Genomic DNA, 14,798 nt, shown 5'->3' with positions numbered 1-14,798 from the left:
GCCTCTCGAAAGTTCGATTAGCACTTTTGGATTCTTCTAGATTTGCACCGACTTCTAACGCAGCTTTTGGAACCTTCTATTTGGTCGGTGGATGCCTACTAGCACTTTCTAGAATGTACTCCTAGTCTTTAACCCTCTGGGGTCTATTTAAGGAGATTTTTGGCATTGTAAAAGGCAGTTCGGAGTGGAGTTTGAGAGGAGGTACTGAAAGGAGAAATTATCTCCAGATTTATGCTATTGAAAGCCCTTAGGGCATGTTTTGAAGTTTATTTTTCTCTGTACTATTTGTACTAGCTTATTTTCTCAGTTAATACAATTTCCCTTTCTGTTGTGTCCATTCTGTTCTTGGGTCGTGTCCCCATCAAGTGGTATCAGAGCAAGTTTTCTTGAGTGTGTAGACAAAGCGCCGACTGTGAGGCATTTTGCACCAGGACTGTGTGGTTATGGGTTCGAGTTAGAAGATGCCTCCATGAAGAGAGTGTGGCTGAAGGGCCAGAGCTATTAATCTTGAGGAGGTTAGAGCCCTCCAAAGGCAGGTGCAGGCATTGCAAGAGGAGCTTCGTAGAGGAGCAAATGTTGCCGCAGGTGACAACAGTGAGGATGACAATGAAGAAGAAGTAATGGAACTAGAAGGGGAATTTGATGGGGAAGTTTTGAATCATGCAGAGGAAAGGCTTTTTAGGGCCATTACTAAGTTTGGGAAAAGACCTACAATTGAAGTGGGTGTATTTTCAAAAAATCTAAAATCAGATGAGTTGATCGATTGGATCAATGAACTGGAAGAATACTTTGAGTATGAGGATATAAGGGACCTAGATAGGGTTAAGTTTGCAAAGGCCAAAATGAAAGGCCATGCCAAAATCTGGTGGCAAGAGGTTCAATTGGAAAGAAACAGAAGAGGAAAGGAGAAGATCACAAGATGGGATCGCATGGTGGACAAATTGAAGAAGCAGTTCATTCCTGGGGACTACAAGCTTGATTTGTTTAAGAAGATACAGGGGTTAAAGCAAGCAGGAAGATCAGTCCAAGAATATAGAGAGGAATTTTACCGACTCTTGATTAGAGCAGGGCATGCAAAAGAAAATAAGAAGAAGGTTGCTCATTATATTAGTGGGTTGCGACCTAGCACCCAGGAGGAATTAAGTCTAGTAAGAATGACCAGCGTTGAAGAGGCATACCAGTTTGCCCTACGAGTTGAAGAGAAGCTAAATAAAAGGTTTGAAGGAAGACAAAGAGGGCACGATCAAGGAGGAACGGGAAGTGATAGGTCATCTAGAGGCCACTATGAAACTCAAAAAAAAAATGAAGATGACGGTACTAGCAAGAACCAGAGGAATGAGGGTTTCAACCGCTTTCGTGACCAAGACTTTGGAAATCAGAGAGGAAGAGGTAGAGGACATGGACAAGGAAGAGGAGGCTTCCATGGTACCTATTTCCATTGCAATGAAGAAGTTCATCATGCCTTTGAATTCCCTCAACGACAAGGAAGGACAGATAGGAGAGCTGAGGGCCAAGCTAGGGTTGCTCATGTGTATGAGGATGCACAATCATCACATTCAGAGGATGCAGAAAGAGGAGAGACCTTGGTAAATGAAAGAGTCCTACTAAGTGGTGAGATTGAACCAGGACAACAAAGGAGTTTGTTCCTTATTAGATGCAAGTGTGAGGATAAATGTTGTGACGTGATCATTGATGGTGGTAGCATTGATAACTTGGTATCAGAAGAGATGGTCTCTAAGCTAAAGCTCAAGAGGGAGAAACATCCCTAGCTCTATCGGATTGCTTGGGTAAAAGATGATCATAAGGTCCTGGTAAGTGAACAATGTTTAGTGAAATTCAAAATTGGGAGTTACCATGATAAAGTTCTCTATGATGTTATTTCGATGGATGTTTGCCATCTATTGTTGGGTAGACCACGGCAGTTTGATAGAGATGTAGTGCATGATGGACATGCAAACACATACTCTCTGACAAAGGATGGAATTTGCCACAAATTGAAGCCCATGAAAAAGGAAGGTGAAAAGGTATGTAGCAGTGCTAGGATTTGTCTTGTTGATGGAAGGAAGTTTTTAGATGGCATGAAACATCAGAATATGTGCTATGCTTTGATTCTTCGGAAAGATAAAGAAGATAGTAGTGAAATACCACTTGAAGTTTCAAATTTACTAGGGGAGTTTGGAGATATTATATCTGATAATGCTCCAGATAGATCTGATTCCAAGAGCTAGTTTTCCTAACAAGGCTGCTCACAGGATGACTCCTACTGAAAAAAAGGAGCTAAATAGACAGGTTTAGGAGTTGTTGAGGAACAGCTTGATTCGAGAGAGCCTGAGTCTATGTGCAGTACCTATAGTACTTGCACCAAAGAAGGATGGAGAGTGGAGATATAAATAGGATAACCATCAAGTATCGATTTCCTTTGCCAAGGATGGATGACCTTATGGACTGCTTGAGTGGAGCTCAGTACTTCACAAAGATAGATCTGAAGAGTGGTTATTATCAGATATGGATTCGAGAAGGAGATGAGTGGAAAACAACCTTCAAGACCAAGGAGGGTCTTTATGAGTGGTTAGTCATGCCCTTTGGATTGATGAACGCCCCAAGCACCTTCATGCGGCTCATGAATGAGGTACTTAAGAAGTTCTTGGAAAAATTTGTTATTGTTTATTTGGATGATATTTTAATTTTCAGCAAGATTTTGGAAGAACATTTACTACATATTCGTAGTGTCCTTGAAAGGCTAAAGGAAGAGAAACTATTAATTAATCTGAAGAAATGTATCTTTGCAAAAAGGGAGTTAGTCTATGTGGGGTCTGTTATATCACCCGAAGGTCTCAAAATGGATCCAGAGAAGGTAAAAGCCATCTTGGAATGGCCTACTCCAAGGTTTGCTATTGAGGTATGATCATTTCATGGTCTGGTTAGTTTTTACAAGAAGTTTATAAGAATTTTAGTGGCATATGTGCACCCTTAACTGATACAATAAGAGGGGATAGAAAAGAGTTCAAATGGACTATAGCAGCTGCGAGAAGTTTTGGATTGCTGAAGAAGAAGGTAACAAAATAGCCTGTGTTGGCACTTCCAAATTTTAGAAAGGTTTTCCAGGTGGATTGTGATGCTAGTGGCAGCACTATTGGGGCTGTATTAAGCCAAGAAGGTGCTTTATTGCATATTTTAGTGAAAAATTAAATGATGCAAAAAAAAAGTATTTTGTTTATGATCAAGAGTTCTATGCAATAGTTCAGGCCTTAAAGAAATGGAGGCATTATTTATTGCCAATGGAATTTGTTTTGTATACTAATCATCAGGCATTACAGTACCTAAATAGCCAAGGTAAATTGAATCAAAGGCATATGAAGTAGGTAGAGTTCTTGCAGAGCTATACATTTGTGTTGAAGCATAGAAGTGGAAAATCTAACAGGGTTGCAGATGCACTAAGTAGGAGACAGTTGTTACTTACAGTAATGCAGGGAACTCAAAAATTTGTACCCCGAGGATCCTAATTTTTTTGAAGCATAGAAAGCTTGTAAAGAGCCTGTTGCTGTAAATAGAACCAAGTGGTTAGACTATTTGATTCAAGATGGCATGTTGTTCAAGGGTAGTCAATTGTGCATTCCAAGGAGTTCCATGAGGGAAAATTTGATTAAGGAGAAACACAGTGGAGGGATGGCAGGACATTTTGGTCGAGATAAGACCATTGCCATTCTTAGAGAACATTATTTTTGGCCTCAAATTTCACAAGATGTGAATAAGTTTGTACAGAGTTGCCAGGTTTGTCAAGTTGCCAAGGGGTTTAGTCACATACTGGCCTATATCAGCCATTGCCTGTTCCATCAAGGCCATGGGAGGACATAAGTATGGATTTTGTTCTTGGATTGCCAAGGACACAAATGGGTAATGACTCAGTATTCGTGGTGGTTGATAGGTTCTCCAAAATGGCACATTTCATTCCATGCCACAAAACTCATGATGTTGTCCATATTGCAGACTTGTTTTTTAAAGAGGTGGTAAGACTAGATGGTCTTCCAAAGAGCATAGTTTCTGACAGAGATACTAAATTTGTAGGGTATTTCTAGAGGACATTGTGGAAAAAGTTAAGAACTAACTTGAAATTCAGTTTCACGCATCACCCACAACTGATGGCCAAACAGAAGTGGTAAATAGAAGTCTGGGCAATTTGCTAAGATGTTTAGTTGGGGATAAGCCCAAGGGATGGGATTTGATTCTACCATAGGCAGAGTTTTCTTCTAATAACTCTATAAATAGGAGTACTAGAAAATCACCATTCCAAATTGTATATGGGAGTAGCCCAAGGACTGCACCAGAGCTGAGGAAGATAAAACAAGGGGAGAGGACAAGTGCTGAAGCTAAGGAATTTGCTGAACATATCAAGTGTCTACATGAGGATGTTCAAGCACACATTACCAAGATGAATCAAGAGTATAAAGCTAGGGCTGATGAAAGGAGAAGACATAAAGAATTCCAAGTAGGAAATTTAGTCACGGTGCACTTACAAAAAGAAAGATTTCCAGCCGGTACTTACAACAAGCTGAAAATGAAGAAATTTGGTCCCTGCAAAATTTTGAAGAAACATGACTCAGGAATGCATATGAAGTGGAGCTGCCAGATGGTATTGATATTTCTCCCATTTTCAACATTGCAGATTTAACAGAGTAGCATGATAATGGTGCAGATGAGGAGCTGGTGTTAGAGCCATGTCCAATTCCTACTTCTAAGAAGGAGGAGATAGAAGACATTCTAGATCATCATGTGGGTAGGAGTACCAGAAATAGGCAGTATGAAGAGTATTTGGTCAAATGGAAAGGACGACCGATCGAGGACTCAACTTGGATTTTAGTAGCTAAGGTTTCCCATTTGGTATTTCTTCTACCATTCATAAAGTGACAGGGTCACTTTTCAATCTACCTTGGGTGTCTGATGCAGGAGCATCCAGAGGTATAAGGGCAATCCTATATCACCCAAAAAATGTACTTAGACTTAGTTTCTATTTCATGTGTTTTCATTTTTGGATACCCATTTGGGTCAAATAAAAGTTCCAACTCTGACAGATCCATTATCAGTGTGTTAGAAAATCCCAAAAAAATAGGAGCATGTAATTGGGCCATCATTTTGGTAAACTAGAAGGTGTGAATTGGCCAGATGAATGTAATTGTGATTTAGAGCATTCCAGAAAAAGAATCAAGTCAAAAGGCCCCACGGTTTGAAAGTTATTGCAATTTTTTGGATTTTTTTAGACATCCTAAGAATGCTTCAAAGTCAGGTTAGAGGCATTAAATGATTTGAAAAAGGGCCAAAAATTGGGGGATGAGCAGAGCTCTTCCATAGGGCTATAGAGTGCTTCAAGATCTTTCCAAAAATGTAAACAGTTCATCAATCGGAGCTACGGTTCAAAAGTTATGCCTCCCGAAAGTTCGGTTACAATTTCTAGATTCTTCTAGATTTGCACCAACTTCTAACACAGCTTCTGGAACCTTCTATTTGGTCGGTGGATGCCTACTAGCACTTTCTAGAATGTACTCCTAGTCCTTAACCCTTCGGGGTCTATTTAAGGAGATTTATGACATTGTAAAAGGTAGTTCAGAGTGGAGTTTGAGAGGAGGTACTAAAAGGAGAAATTATCTCCAGATTCATGCTATTGAAAGCCTTTAGGGCATGTTTTGAAGTTTATTTTCTCTATACTATTTGAACTAGCTTATTTTCTTAGTTAATACAATTTCCCTTTCTGTTGTGTCCATTCTGTTCTTGGGTCGTGTCCCCATCAAGTGGTATCAGAGTAGGTTTTTCTGAGTGTGTAGATAGAGCGTCGATTGTGAGGTAGTTTGTACCAGGACTGTCTGGGTGTGGGTTCAAGTTAGAAGATGCCTCCATGAAGAGAGTGTGGAAAAAGGGCCAGAGCTATTAATCCTGAGGAGGTTAGAGCCCTCCAAAGGCAGGTGCATGCATTGCAAGAAGAGCTCTGTAGAGGAGCAAATGTTGCCACAGGTGACGATAGTGAGGATGACAATGAAGAAGAAGTAATGGAACCAGAAGGAGAATTTGAGGAGGAAGTTTTGAATCATGCAGAGGAAAGGCTTTTTAGGGCCATTACTAAGTTTGGGAAAAGACCTACAATTGAAGTGGGTGTATTTTCATAAAATCTAAAACCAGATGAGTTGATCGATTGGATCAATGAACTGGAAGAATACTTTGAGTATGAGGATATAAGGGACCTAGATAGGGTTAAGTTTGCAAAGGCCAAACTGAAAGGCCATGCCAAAATCTGGTGGCAAGAGGTTCAATTGGAAAGAAACAGAAGAGGAAAGGAGAAGATCACAAGATGGGATCGCATGGTGGACAAATTGAAGAAGCAATTCATTCCTGCGGACTACGAGCTTGATTTGTTTAAAAAGATGCAGGGGTTAAAGAAAGCAGGAAGATCAGTCCAAGAATATACAAAGGAATTTTATTGACTCTTGATTAGAGCGAGTCATGCAGAAGGAAATAAGGAGAAGGTTTCTCATTATATCAGTGGGTTGCGACCTAGCATCCAGGAGGAATTAAGTCTGGTAAGAATGACCAAAATTGAAGAGGCATACCAGTTTGCCCTAGGAGTTGAAGAGAAGCTAAATAAAAATTTTGAAGGAAGACAAAGAGGGTGCAGTCAAGGAGGAAGGGGAAGCGGTAGGTCATCTGAAGGCCGCAATGAAACCCAAAAGAAAAATGAAGATGAGGGTACTAGTAGGAACCAGAGGAATGAGGGTTTCAACCACTCTCGTGACCAAGAATTTGGAAATTAGAGAGGAAGAGGTAGAGGACATGGAAAAGGAAGAGGAGGCTTCCGTGGTACCTATTTCCATTGCAATGAAGAAGGTCATCGTGCCTTTGAATGCCCTCAACGATAAAGAAGGACAGATAGGAGAGCTGAGGGCCAAGCTAGGGTTGCTCATGTGGATGAGGATGCACAATCATCACATTCAGAAGATGCACAAAGAGGAGAGACCTTGGTAAATGAAAGAGTCCTACTAAGTGGTAAGATTGAACCAGGACAACATAGGAGTTTGTTCTGTACCAGATGCAAGTGTGAGGATAAATGTTGTGACGCGATCATTGATGGTGGTAGCATTGATAACTTGGTATCAGAAGAGATGGTCTATAAGCTGAAGCTCAAGAGGGAGAAACATCCCCAGCCCTATCGGATTGCTTAGGTAAAAGATGATCATAAGGTCCTGGTAAGTGAACAATGTTTAGTGAAATTAAAAATTGGGAGTTACCATGATAAAGTTCTCTGTGATGTTATTTCAATGGATGTTTGCCATCTATTGTTTGGCAGTTTGATAGACATGTAGTGCATGATGGACATGCAAACACATACTCTCTGACAAAGGATGGAGTTTGCCACAAATTGAAGCCCATGAAAAAGGAAGGTGAAAAGGTATGTAGCAGTGCTAGGATTTGTCTTGTTGATGGAAGAAAGTTTTTAGATGGCATGAAACATCAGTATATGTGCTATGCTTTGATTCCTAGGAAAGATAAAGAAGGTAGTAGTGAAATACCACTTGAAGTTTCAGATTTACTAGCGGAGTTTGGAGATATTATCTTTGATAATGTTCCAGATGGATTGCCACCAATAAGGCAAATCAGTCATCAAATAGATCTGATTCCAGGAGCTAGTTTGCCTAACAAGACTGCTCACAGGATGACTCCTACTGAAACAGAGGAGCTAAATGAGGTTCAAGAGCTGTTGATGAAGGGCTTGATTCGAGAGAGCTTGAGTCTATGTGCAGTACCTGCAGTACTTGCACCAAAGAAGGATGGAGAGTGGAGGTATAAATAGGATAACCATCAAGTACTGGTTTCCTTTGCCAAGGATGGATGACCTTATGGACTGCTTGAGTGGAGCTCAGTACTTCACAAAGATAGATCTGAAGAGTGGTTATCATCAGATATGGATTTGAGAAGGAGATGAGTGGAAAACAGCCTTCAAGACCAAGGAGGATCTTTATGAGTGGTTAGTCATGCCCTTTGGATTGACGAACGCCTCAAGCACCTTCATGCGGCTCATGAATGAGGTACTTAAGAAGTTCTTGGGAAAATTTATTATTGTTTATTTGGATGATATTTTAATTTTCAGAAAGATTTTGGAAGAATATTTACTCATATTTGTAGTGTCCTTGAAAGGCTAAGGGAAGAGAAACTATTAATTAATCTGAAGAAATGTATCTTTGCAAAAAGGGAGTTAGTCTATTTGGGGTTTGTTTTATCACCCGAAGGTCTCAAAATGGATCCAGAGAAGGTAAAAGCCATCTTGGAATGGCCTACTCCAAGGTCTGCTACTAAGGTAAGATCATTTCATGGTCTGGTTAGTTTTTACAAGAAGTTTATTAAGAATTTTAGTGGCATATGTGCACCCCTAACTGATACAATAAGAGGGGATAGAAAATAGTTCAAATGGACTGTAGCAGCTTCGAGAAGTTTTGAATTACTGAAGAAGAAGGTAACAGAACAGCCTGTGTTGGCACTTCAAGATTTTAGAAAGGTTTTCCAGGTGGATTGTGATGCTAGTGGCAGCGTTATTAGGGCTGTATTAAGCCAAGAAGGTAAGCCTATTGCATATTTTAGAGAAAAATTGAATGATGCAAAGAAGAAGTATTCTATTTATGATCAAGAGTTCTTTGCAATAGTTTAGGCCTTAAAGAAATGGAGGCATTATTTATTGCCAAAGGAATTTGTTTTGTATACTGATCATCAGGCATTACAGTACCTAAATAGCCAAGGTAAATTGAATCAGAGGCATATGAAGTGGGTAGAGTTGTTGCAGAGCTATACATTTGTGTTGAAGTGGAAAATCTAATAGGGTTGCAGATGCACTAAGTAGGAGATAGTTGTTACTTACAGTAATGCAGGTTGAAGTAGTTGGGTTTGATGAACTCAAGAATTTGTACCCCAAGGATCTTGATTTTGCTGAAGCATGGAAAGCTTGTAAAGAGTCTGTTGCTGTAGATATAACCAAGTGGTTAGACTATTTGATTCAAGATGGCATGTTGTTCAAGGGTAGTCAATTGTGCATTCTAAGGAGTTCCATGAGGGAAAATTTGATTAACAAGAAACATAGTGGAGGGATGGCAGGACATTTTGGTCAAAATAAGACCATTGCCATTCTTAGAGAACATTATTTTTGGCCTCAAATTTCACAGGATGTGAAGAAGTTTGTACAGAGTTGCCAAATTTGTCAAGTTGCCAAGGGGTTTAGTCACAATACTGGCCTATATCAGCCATTGCCTGTTCCATCAAGGCCATGGGAGGACATAAGTATGGATTTTGTTCTTTGATTGCCAAGGACACAAAGGAGTAATGACTTAGTATTTGTGGTGGTTGATAGGTTCTCCAAAATGGCACATTTCATTCCATGGCACAAAACTCATGATGTTGTCCATATTGTAGACTTGTTTTTCAAAGAGGTGGTAAGACTACATGGTCTTCCAAGGAGCATAGTTTATGAGAGAGATAGTAAATTTGTGGGGTATTTCTGGAGGAAATTGTGGAAAATGTTAAGAACTGACTTGAAATTCAATTCGACACATCACCCACAACTGATGGCCAAACAGAAGTGGTAAACAGAAGTCTGGGCAATTTGCTAAGATGTTTAGTTAGGGATAAGCCCAAGGGATGGGATTTAATTCTACCACAGGCAGAGTTTTCTTCTAATAACTCTATAAATAGGAGTACTGAAAAATTACCATTCCAAATTGTATATGGGAGTAGCCCAAGGACTGCACCAGAGTTGAGGAAGATAGAACAAGGGGAGAGGACAAGTGCTGAAGCTAAGGAATTTGCTGAACATATCAAGCATCTACATGAGGAGGTTCAAGCACACATTACCAAGATGAATCAAGAGTATAAAGCTAGGGCTGATGAAAGGAGAAGACATAAGGAATTCCAAGTAGGAGATTTAGTCATGGTGCACTTATGAAAAGAAAGATTTCCAGCCGGTACTTACAACAAGCTGAAAATGAAAAAATTTGGCCCTTGCAAAATTTTGAAGAAACATGACTCAGGAAATGCATATGAAGGAGCTACCAGATGGTATTCACATTTCTCCCATTTTCAACATTGCAGATTTAACAGAGTATCATGATGATGGTGCAGATGAGGAGCTGGTGTTAGAGCCATGCCCATTTTTTGCTTCTAAGAAGGAGGAGATAGAAGACATTCTACATCATCGTGTGGGTAGGAGTACCAGAAACAGGCAGTATGAAGAGTATTTGGTCAAATGGAAAGGACGACTGATCGAGGACTCAACTTGGATTTTAGCAGCTGAGGTTTTCCATTTGGGATTTCCTCTACAATTCATAAAGTGACAGGGTCATTTTCAATCTACCCTGGGTGTCTAATGCAGGAGCATCTATAAGTATAAGGGCAATCCTGTGTCACCCAAAAAATGTACTTAGACTTAGTTTCTGTTTCATGTGTTTCCATTTTTGGATACCCATTTGGGTCAAATAAAAGTTCCAACTCTCACAGATCCACTTTCAGTGTGTTAGAAAATCATGAAAAAATAGGAGCATGTAATTGGGCTATCATTTTGGTAAACTAGAAGATGTGAATTGGTGAGATGAATGTAATTGTGGTTTAGAGCATTCCAAAAAAACAATCAGGTCAAAAGGCCCCACGGTTTGAAAGTTATTGCAATTTTTTGGGTTTTGAAGACCTCTTAAGAATGCTTCAAAGTCAGGTTAGGGGCATTAAATGACCTTGAAAAGGGCCAAAAAATGAGGGACGAGTGGAGCTCCTCCATAGGGCTATAGAGCACTTTGAGATCTTTCCAAAAATGTAAATGGTTTGTCAATCGGAGCTACGGTTCAAAAGTTATGCCTCTCGAAAGTTCGATTACCGTTTCTGAATTCTTCTAGATTTGCACCAACTTTTAACGCAGCTTCTAGAACCTTCTATTTGGTCAGTGGATGCCTACTAGCACTTTTTAGAATGTACTCCTAGTCCTTAACCCTCTGGGGTCTATTTAAGGAGATTTCTGGCATTATAAAAGGCAGTTCAGAGTGGAGTTTGAGAGGAGGTACTGAAAGGAGAAATTATCTCCAGATTTATGCTATTGAAAGCCCTTAGGGCATGTTTTGAAGTTTATTTTCTCCATACTATTTGTACTAGCTTATTTTCTCAGTTAATACAATTTCCCTTTCTGTTGTGTCCATTCTGTTCTTGGGTCGTGTCCCCATCAAGGTGGATGGAAAGAACTTTAGCTTGTGAGCATTAGTTGTAAAGTCATAACTTCTGCAAAGGATATCAAACTCAAAGAGGAAGGTTTCAAAGTCTTTAGTTATTAGGTTATAAAAATTTGGAAGTGTAGCAAAAGGTATGTTCTTCAAGTTTTGATTACCTTTCTGATGAGGGATAAGAAAGGGAAATGTAGGTTGAGGTTGAGCCATTCTAGGAGGAGGACCTAGCAGTGGTGGTTGATAGATAACAAGGGCAAGTGGATTATCTTGGTATTCAGGTTCAACAAAGAGATCATTCAAATGCAAGGATTCATTAGAGGATGAGGGTATTCATTCTTGGACAACAGTGAATGGATTTTCAAAAGATTCTTCTTCTTTTTTCTTACTATGAGGTTCTTTCGGCTCAGGATTAAAAATATCTTCCTAAATATTATAGGGAAGAAATATCCCAAGGAGATCTCTTCTTCTATGCATGCAAAATAATATAGAATTTAAAGTAACATAATGACTTCGAGGTTGAACTAGATTGACACTTCCCTAAAGACAAGGTTGCAAAAATGTTTAGTCAGCTTATTACTTTAATAACAAAGAATTGGACATCCTTTCACAGTGATTTCATGGTCAAAAAACATCATGTGTTTACTTAAAATAGTACACTAACTTCATTTAATTTTTCAACCTAGGAGTTTAAACTTGAGAGGATGACTGCAAAGTGTATGCTCTAATTATCCTTCAAGTCATTACAAATAATGTGAAGAAAATACTAAAGGAATTCTATGCTAGCAACTGAGACAAAAACTTAACTTAAAGCTTAAAATAAATACTACAATAGTAAACCTATCTATTCACTTATGTTGTAGGAACAATTCATTGATTCTATTATCAATGGTTGAAGTAGAAACACAATTCTATCTTGCAAGGAAACAAACAAAGAAATGAAATCTATTCTAAAAAAATAGTTCACTCACCAAGTGGCCCCCCTTGGATGAGTGAATAGAAAAGACAATGAAGATAAGAGAAAAAGACTTGAACTTCTCATTCTATTCATTCATGGTGAAGGAATTACACTTGACTAAAAACTAAATCACACTCGATTACTATGAATATAAACTTGACTTCTTTCTTTATTCAAAAAATACTCCTGAAGATACAACATACATTATTTAAAATGAAGCTATAGCTACTCCCTAACTCTATGATCACCATTAATGAGGATCAATTATAGACTCATACAATTTGAAACCAAATCATCATTAACCATGAATAAATCCTCCAGAAATATAGCAAGTTATGGAAGCTATATTCATGTGTTGTTCCAACAAAAATCATATAATGAATTTCTCCACTCATGATGATTCAACAATCTGGTTGGCTTTGACTTTAACATTAAGGTGTTGACTCTTGAATATCCATGGAAAATACCTAAAAAGAATTCAATGCACACGTGACTTCCACATACATATATTTATTTTATTTTCAATATTAGAAAAGGTGTAAGTTCAAATTACCACTCTTGCAAATCCTACGGCTACAAGAGGAAAGCTACACAAGACATAGCATAAATAAAGAAACATTTATTAGCATGCAACATCACTTCATTATGCCATTTTTTGCCATAGATTCAAGCAATTATAACATATTTGAACTATTCATACTTCTACTTAATGTTTGATCATATATAGAACATATACATGAAAACATAAGTTCATTTTCTTGAAACCATAAAGTCATGATTGTTTATGCAAGCTAACTACTTAAAAACAAGATAAAAAGATTTTAAAACAATGGCTTTTTAGAGGCACATAAATTAGTGAAATGCACCAACATTATTTTTCCTTCTTCATCACACTATGCATAATTGACACTAAGTTATTAAGTATGTGTCATTTGTTATTGTGTAAGTCATGTTTACATAACTTAATAATTATTGTATTTGTGATGCATGAATACGTAAGGTAGGTCCTTGAAAAACATATATCTCAATAGATTCTTGGTTTCTAGATATTTTATTAGCATGAAGAATTATTTTAGTATTCTCTCTAGAGAAGGAATCTAGGAGTAAGGGTTGCTTGGGTGAGGAACATAGCGATTGGAAGGATCGGAAACTTAATATACTATAGCAGAATTTTGGTTAACTTATTGGAAAGTGTTCCCAAAGCTAGTAGGGTCTTTTGGGTTTATAAATTAAAACTTAATATTTTTAGCCCAATAGCCAATGAGCACAATGCACTGACATTGCTCTTCTATCTCTGTTGCACCATACATAGTTGATAGTAAAGTTTTAGGTAGGAGCAAGTTATTGTTGTCTATGTCATGCTCACATAACCCATTTGATATTGTGCTCATGATGCATGCATATGCCAACTAGGTTCTTACAAAAACTTGATATTTTTATCCCACTAGCCCATCACTTGACCTCATCTTTATAAGTCATTACCTCATTAGAAAAATGCACTAGGATATTATTTTTCTATATTAGTTGCACTATGCATGGTTTATAGTAAGTTGTTTGGTAGGTGCAAGTTGCTATTTGTTCTTACACTAGGTTGGTTCTTACTAAAACATGATATTTGTAGCCCATTAGCCCATAAGTTGACCTCATCTTTGTAGATCACATTATTGTAATGTGCAAACATTGTTTTTCTATCTTCATTGCACTATGAGAGTAAATATTTTGGTAGGCACAAGATGCTAATGTGTATGGAATTATTATATAACCCAATTGTTATTGTCTTTGTCATGCATGCATACACCATGTGGGTCCTTACAAAATATGTAACTAGATAATTCTTTCTTTTTAGAGATGCTATTGGTATCGACAATTATTTGAGTTTTCTCTCTTGTGAATGCTTCTAGGAGCTAGGATTATTTGTAAGAGGAACTAGTGATTCAAAGGATCAGTATGTTGGTGTAGTGTTGTAGTTTGTTGGTTTACTTTTTGGACAGTGTCCCTAAAGCTCTTGGGATCTTATGGTTTTGTAAGCTAAAACATGATATTTGTATCTCATTAGCACAATGCACCAACATTGTTTTTTTGTATTCATGGTACTATGCATAGTTGATAATAAGTTTTTGAGTCAGTGTAAGTTTCTATTGTGTATGTCATGCTTACATAACCCAATTGTTATTGTATTTTTTATGCATATATGCTTTGTATGTCTTTAAAATATGTGTATCTTGATAGATTTTTGGTTTCTAGAGATCTTATGGAAATCAAGAATTATTTCAATTTCCTCTACTATGAAGGCATCTAAGAGTGTGGGTTATTTGGGTGAGCAACAGAGTGATTGGAAGGATTAGTAACTTGGTGTAATGTTGTGGTTTTTTGGTTAACTTGTTGGAGAATGTTTCCAAAACTAGTATGGCCTTGTGAGTTTATAAATTAAAACTGGATATTTGTAGCCCAATATCCCATGACCACAATGCACTCACATTACTTTTATATTTTTGTCACACCATACATAGTTGATAGTAAGTTTTTGGGTAGGTGCAAATTGTCATTGTCTATTTCATGCTTACATACCCTACCTACTATTTTCCTCATGATGCATCCACATGCTAGATAAG

This window comes from Cupressus sempervirens, chromosome 5 (assembly GCF_028749045.1).
Source record: "Cupressus sempervirens isolate cs-2001-9-10 chromosome 5, ASM2874904v1, whole genome shotgun sequence".
Taxonomy (NCBI): domain Eukaryota; kingdom Viridiplantae; phylum Streptophyta; class Pinopsida; order Cupressales; family Cupressaceae; genus Cupressus; species Cupressus sempervirens.
Note: the sequence above shows the minus strand (reverse complement) of the source record.